This window comes from Muntiacus reevesi, chromosome 2, assembly GCF_963930625.1.
Source record: "Muntiacus reevesi chromosome 2, mMunRee1.1, whole genome shotgun sequence".
NCBI lineage: Eukaryota > Metazoa > Chordata > Mammalia > Artiodactyla > Cervidae > Muntiacus > Muntiacus reevesi.
In genome coordinates, this window is record NC_089250.1 from 20,028,608 (window position 1) to 20,034,947 (window position 6,340).

A 6,340-nucleotide genomic window follows, 5' to 3' on the forward strand; every position below is an offset into this window, starting at 1 on the left:
TCAGTTACTAAGTCATGTCCAACTCTTTGTGACTCTATGGACTGCAGTGTACTAGGTTTCCCTGTCCTTGACTATATCCCGGAGTTTGCCCAAACTCATGTCCATTGAGTCGATAGTGCCATCCAACCATCTCATCCTCTGTCACCCCCTTCTCTAGCCCTCAGTTTTTCCCACTATCAGGGTTTTTTCCAATGAATTAGCTCTTTGCATCAGGTGGCCAAAGTATTGCAGTTCAGCATCAGTCCTTCCAATGAATATTCAGGGTTGATTTCCTTTAAAATTGACTGGTTTAATCTCCTTGCTGTCCAAGAGACTCTGAAGGGTCTTCTCCAGTACCACAGTTTGAAAACAGTTCTCTGGCGCTCAGCCTTCTTTATAGTCCAGCTCTTACATCCATACACAACTGCTGGAAAAACCATAGCTTTGACTAGACAGACCTTTGTTGGCAAAGTGATGTCTCTGCTTTTTAGGATGCTGTGTAGGTTTAGTATGCGTGCTGTGGTCTATGGGGTCTCAAAGAGCCAGACATGACTGAGTGAACAACAACTAGGTTTGTCATGGCTTTTCTTCCAAGGAGCAAACGTCTTTTAATTTCATGACTGCAGTCACCATCCACAGTGATTTTGGAGCCCAAGAAAATAGAAACCACCATTTTATTCTATCAGTGGTTCAGTCGTTTTTATTGCTCAGTAGTACTCCACTGTATGGAGGTAGCACAATTTGTTTATGTACTCCCTGTCAGTACACATTTGGGTGGTTTCCAGGGTTTAGCTATTACAAATGAAACTGCTGGAATGCTAGAACATTTACTTTCATTTGTCTTGGGTAAACTAAGAAAATTAGTGGTACGACTGGGACATGTGGTAAGTGTCCATTGAACTTTTTATGAAACTGGCAAGCTTTTTCAAAGTGCTACTACATTCCCACTATTGGTATATAAGGGTCCCAGTTGCTCTACATTCTTGCCAACATTTGGTCTAGTCACTCTGATTTTAGACATTGTAATTGGTATCTTGTGAGTTTAGTTTGCATTTCTGTAATGACTAATGATGGACATCTTTTCAAGTGCTTGTTTGCCATCCTTGTTTTGGCAAACTGTTCAAATATTTTGCTTACTTTTTCATTGGATTTTCTTATGATTGAGTTTCGAGAGTTGCTTATTCTGCATAGAAGCTATTATCAGATGTTATTTGCAGTCCTCCCCCAGTCTGTGGCTTGCCTTTTTATTCTCTTAACAATGTCCTTTTAACATTCTGCCTGTTTTTAACACTACTTAATTTACAGATGGCAAAATACAAGAGCATCAATACATGGGTTTTGGCTAATTACGTGGTCGAATATACTTAACAGATTCCTATACAGCTTCTGCACATAAATTTTATATAGTCCATGCCGTTTTCTAATTGTTAACCGAAGCTTGCTTGGAATGAACATGTTTGCTTCATAGGAGAAAAATTGTCTGTTCTCCCTTAACATGAAAGCCTGATGTCAAAGTATAATTTTAAAAAGTTAAAAACTAACTCATATAATTATATGGTGATCACTTCTTAAAGATTTAAGTCAGTGGTTAAGGAACCAGCAGGCTACAAAGCTGATTCAAAGGAGTACACATCTGAAAAACTTGCAAGCTAATTTTCTGACATTACCATCTAACTTAAAAAGTCTGGGGCCTAAATGATAGTAAGCAAAAATCACTTACGTCTTCCTCTAGGAAGACATAAGATGGACTTTTCAGTGGACTTAGTGGACAACGCCACAGTATGACTTCGAAAGTGTATGGTAATCTTTTTACCTTATTTCTAAGTTTTAGGTTAATTTATTTTATTAAAACTCTGGCCCATCAAAGTATGGAATACACAGTGGGTTGCAAAGACAGGAATCAACTAACTAGAGATATATTTTTGGTATCCCTAAAATCCAATGTAAATACTAACTAGTGCAGAACAGGTTCTCTGACTTACCATCTCAAAAGCCAGGATGGTTCCAATTAGACTGATTATGCAGAGAATCTTCTGGAAGCAATAGCTGCTGGGAAACCAAACTAGAGAGCTCTGGTCAGTGGTTTGGTTACTACTAACCTACACTCTCCCAAATGACAATTGAGTCAGAAAAGTGACCAGGTACCAACATGATGGATTGTTTTGATTCTGGGCACTCCTTTTAGCTCACATGAAGTACTGATTCTTTCCCCAAAACCTGTGACTGCTACCTTACATAGTAAAAGCATCTTGAGATGGGGAGATCATCCTGGATGGTTCAGAGAAACCTAAGTGTAGTTGCCAGGGCCTTTATGAAAAGGGCCCAGGTGCATCAGCCTCAGTATCAAGAGTAGGATAGGAGACAATAGAAGCAAGATTTTGGAGTAAAGTGAGAAAAGGGCTAGGAACCCAGGAATGCAGGAGGCCTCTGAGAAAGGCAAGGAAAGCTTGTCCCCTGAGGTTTCCAGAAGGAATGCAGCCAGCCCTGCTAGCAACTTGATTTTATGTTTTTAACTTATTTTTAAAAATATATTTATTTATTTGACTGCCCTGGGTCTTAGTTGTGGCACGTGGGGTTTTCTGTATTTGTTGTGGCATGTGGGATCTAGTTCCCTGACCAGGGATGGAACCCATGTCCCCTGCATTGGGAGCATGGAGTCTTAGCCACTGGACCACCAGGGAAGTCCCGGCACCTTGATTTTAGACTAAGGTTCTGGAATGAATTTTTGTTGTTTTAAACCATTAACATCTGTGGTAATTGGTTACATCAGCAGGAAGAAACTAAAACAGGACCACACTGTGTTTCTCTGAACTATTTGAAATCAGTGAACTAGAGGATCCAGCAAAGCTGGCTTACCATTTCAGTGGGCTGAGATGTCTAATCTGAGATTTTTGTGGGAATTTGAAGACTTGGTGCTGTAGACATCTGGGGAGATTCTTCTGCAACGGTAGCAAAGGCAACATGAGTTTTATGACAAAATCTATGCCCTCTGAATGGGGTTGGTTATTTTATCATTTCTTTGAAATTAATCACTTTATTTTTGGTAGATGACATATAACTCAAAGTCAGGGTACTGCTTAACTTGATAGGAGTCATCTCATCTATCTAGTGCTTGATGATTCTGTGCTGAATTATTTTCACATTCCATTTAAATTACAGCCTATTGAATTCTGCCTAAGTAGAAAATGAGATTATTTCTGGCACTGGATCCAGTTGCTGAGCCAACAGGAGATGGGAAGTCAAATATAGCCAGTTACTGTGGAATTGGTGGAGAGATGAGATGCAAGTCACGGTATTGAAGAATGTGTTCAGAGGATCAGACAACTAATTGTCATAAGTTAACAATGACATCGACTGTTTTGAGCATCCCACACACCAGGCCCTATGCTAACCACTCTATAACTCAATTTACTACAACAGCCTTATGAAGGTAAATGTATTTATTCCTGTTCTGTAGTAAGAAAACTGTCTCAGAGGGAAAGTGACCTGTGCAAAATCACAAGGTTAGTAAGTGGCAGAGCCAGGACTCAGATACGTGTCATTCTAAAGCTGTTAACTATTAATGGAGAAGGTTTGGAAACTTCAGTTCTGGCTTCATTTTCTCCTATCAACAGAATGAAAGAGACATGAAAGAATTCCCAGCAAAATTGCCTTGCCCAAAAGGAGGTTCAGAGGATGCATAGGCATAATGGAAATCCCTTGTCTAACAAAGAGAGTGAAGTGAAAGTCCCTCAGTTGTGTCCGGCTCTTTGCGACCCCATGGACTATATAGTCCATGGAATTCTCCAGGCCAGAATACTGGAGTGGGTAGCCTTTCCCTTCTCCAGGGGATCTTCCAAACCCAGGGATCAAACCCAGGTCTCCCACATTGCAGACGGATTCTTTACCAGCTGAACCACAAGGGAAGCCTAACAGAGTTTGGATTCAAAAAAAGAGACCCTGTGGCCAGAAGAGGCCTAGAGAATGATATTATGTTCTGGGAAGAAATCAGTGGAATGCTTGACTGAGCTAAATATGGACCCTGGTTTCCTCTGCTTTGTAACGAAACAAAAAGCAAATGTAAAAAAAAATCTTTTTGTTCCTTCCTCATTAGTGTTATAATTTCCTTTGTGTGTGTGTGAATTATTAACTTTAATAAAGTACACAAGACAATGTGCACAACTAATAGAGTGAACATATGTACCCACAGCTTGTCATTGTCATCTTGGTCCACATGGGATTCCTCCCTGGAAAATGGCCACCTTCATATGGTCATGGCTACACTCTCATTCAACATGGTTAAGACCATCTCCCATCTCCAAAATTTTCCCTAGGTGGACTTAGGGCTGTGACTGGTCCTCTCTCAAAGAACCCATAGAGCTCCTCAGTGATGGGTATAAGTTATAGGGACAAGGAGAAATCTAACAGAGAAAGGCTTTGATCTCCTATTCGCCCCTTTTATTTCCTGGAGCTTGTGACATGGAAATAACTCAGATTGAGCTAATAGAGAAAAACAGAATCAAAACAAGTCAACACTGATAAATGTTGATGAATGGGGAAATCCTCAGTAGCAGTAGATGCCCATGAGTATTAACTTCCAAAGATCCCTATTGAATTTCATCCGTACATCAGTCCGTTCAGTTGCTCAGTTGTGTCTGACTCTTTGCGACCCCATGGACTGCAACATGCCAGGCTTCCCTGTTCATCACCAACCCCAGAGCTTGCTCCAACTCACGTCCATTGAGTCGGTGATGCCATACAACCATCTCAGCCTCTGTCATCCCCTTCTCCTCCCGCCTTCAGTCTTTTCCAGCATCAGGGTCTTTTCAAATGAGTAAGTTCTTTGCATCAGGTGGACAAAGTATTGGAGTTTCAGCTTCAGTATCAGTCCTTCCAATGAATATTCAGGACTGATTTCCTTTAGGATGGACTGGTTGGATCTCCCTGCAGTTCAAGGGACTCTCAAGAGTCTTCTCCAACACCACAGTTCAAAAGCATCAATTCTTCAGTGCTCAGCTTTCTTTACAGTCCAACTCTCACATCCATACATGACTATTGGAAAAACCATAGCTTTCTCTAGATGGATCTTTGTTGGCAAAGTTATGTTGGGCAAAGTTAAAAAGACAGCTTTTTAATATGCTGTCTAGGTTGGTCATAGCTTTTCTTCCAAGGAGCAAGTGTCTTTTAATTTCATGGCTGCAGTCACCATCTGCAGTGATTTTGGAGCCCCCCAAAATAAAGTCTATCACTATTTCCATTGTTTCCCCATCTATTTTGCCATGAAGTGATGGGACTGGATGCCATGATCTTAGTTTTCTGAATGTTGAGTTTCAAACAAACTTTTTCACTCTTCTCTTTCACCTTTATCAAGAGACTCTTTAGTTCTTCTTTGCTTTCTGCCATAAGGGTGGTGTCATCTGCATATTTGAGATTATTGATATTTCTCCTGGCAGTCTTGATTACAGCTTGGGCTTCATCCAGCCCAGCATATTGCATGATGTACTCTGCATATAAGTTAAATAAACAGGGTGACAATACAGCCTTGATGTACTTCTTTCCCAATTTGGAACCAGTTTGTTCTTCCATGTCCAGTTCTAACTGTTGCTTCCTGACCTGCATATAGATTTATCAGGAGGCAGGTCAGGTGGTCTGGTATTCCCATCTCTTGAAGAATTTCCCATAGTTTGTTGTGATCCACACAGTCAAAGGCTTTAGCATAGTCAATGAAGCAGATGTTTTTCTGGAAATCTCTTGCTTTTTCTATGATCCAACAGATGTTGGCAATTTGATCCCTGGTTCCTCTGCCTTTTCTAAATCCAGTTTGTACATCTGGAAGTTCATGGTTGATGTACTGTTGAAGCCTGGCTTGGATAATTTTGAGCATTACTTTGCTAGCATGTGAGATGAGTGCAATTGTGTGGTAGTTTGAAGATTCTTTGGCATTGCCTTTCTTTGGGATTGAAATGACAACAGACCTTTTCCAGTCCTGTGGCCACTGCTGAGTTTTCCAAATCTGCTGGCATATTGAGTGCAGCACTTTAACAGCATCATCTTTTAGGATTTAAAATAACTCAGCTGGAATTCTATCACCTCCACTAGCTTTGTTCATAGTGATGCCTCCTAAGGCCCACTTGACTTCACATTCCAGGATGTCTGGCTCTAGGTGAGTGATCACACCATCATGTTATCTGGGTCACGAAGATCTTTTTGTATAGTCTTCTGTGTATTCTTCCACCTCTTCCTAATTGTTTCTGTTAAGTTCATACCATTTCTGTTCTTTATTGTGCCCATCTTTTCATGAAATGTTCCCTCGGTATCTCTAATTTCCTTGAAAAAAATCTCTAGTTTTCCCCATTCTATTGTTTTCCTCTATTTCTTTGCA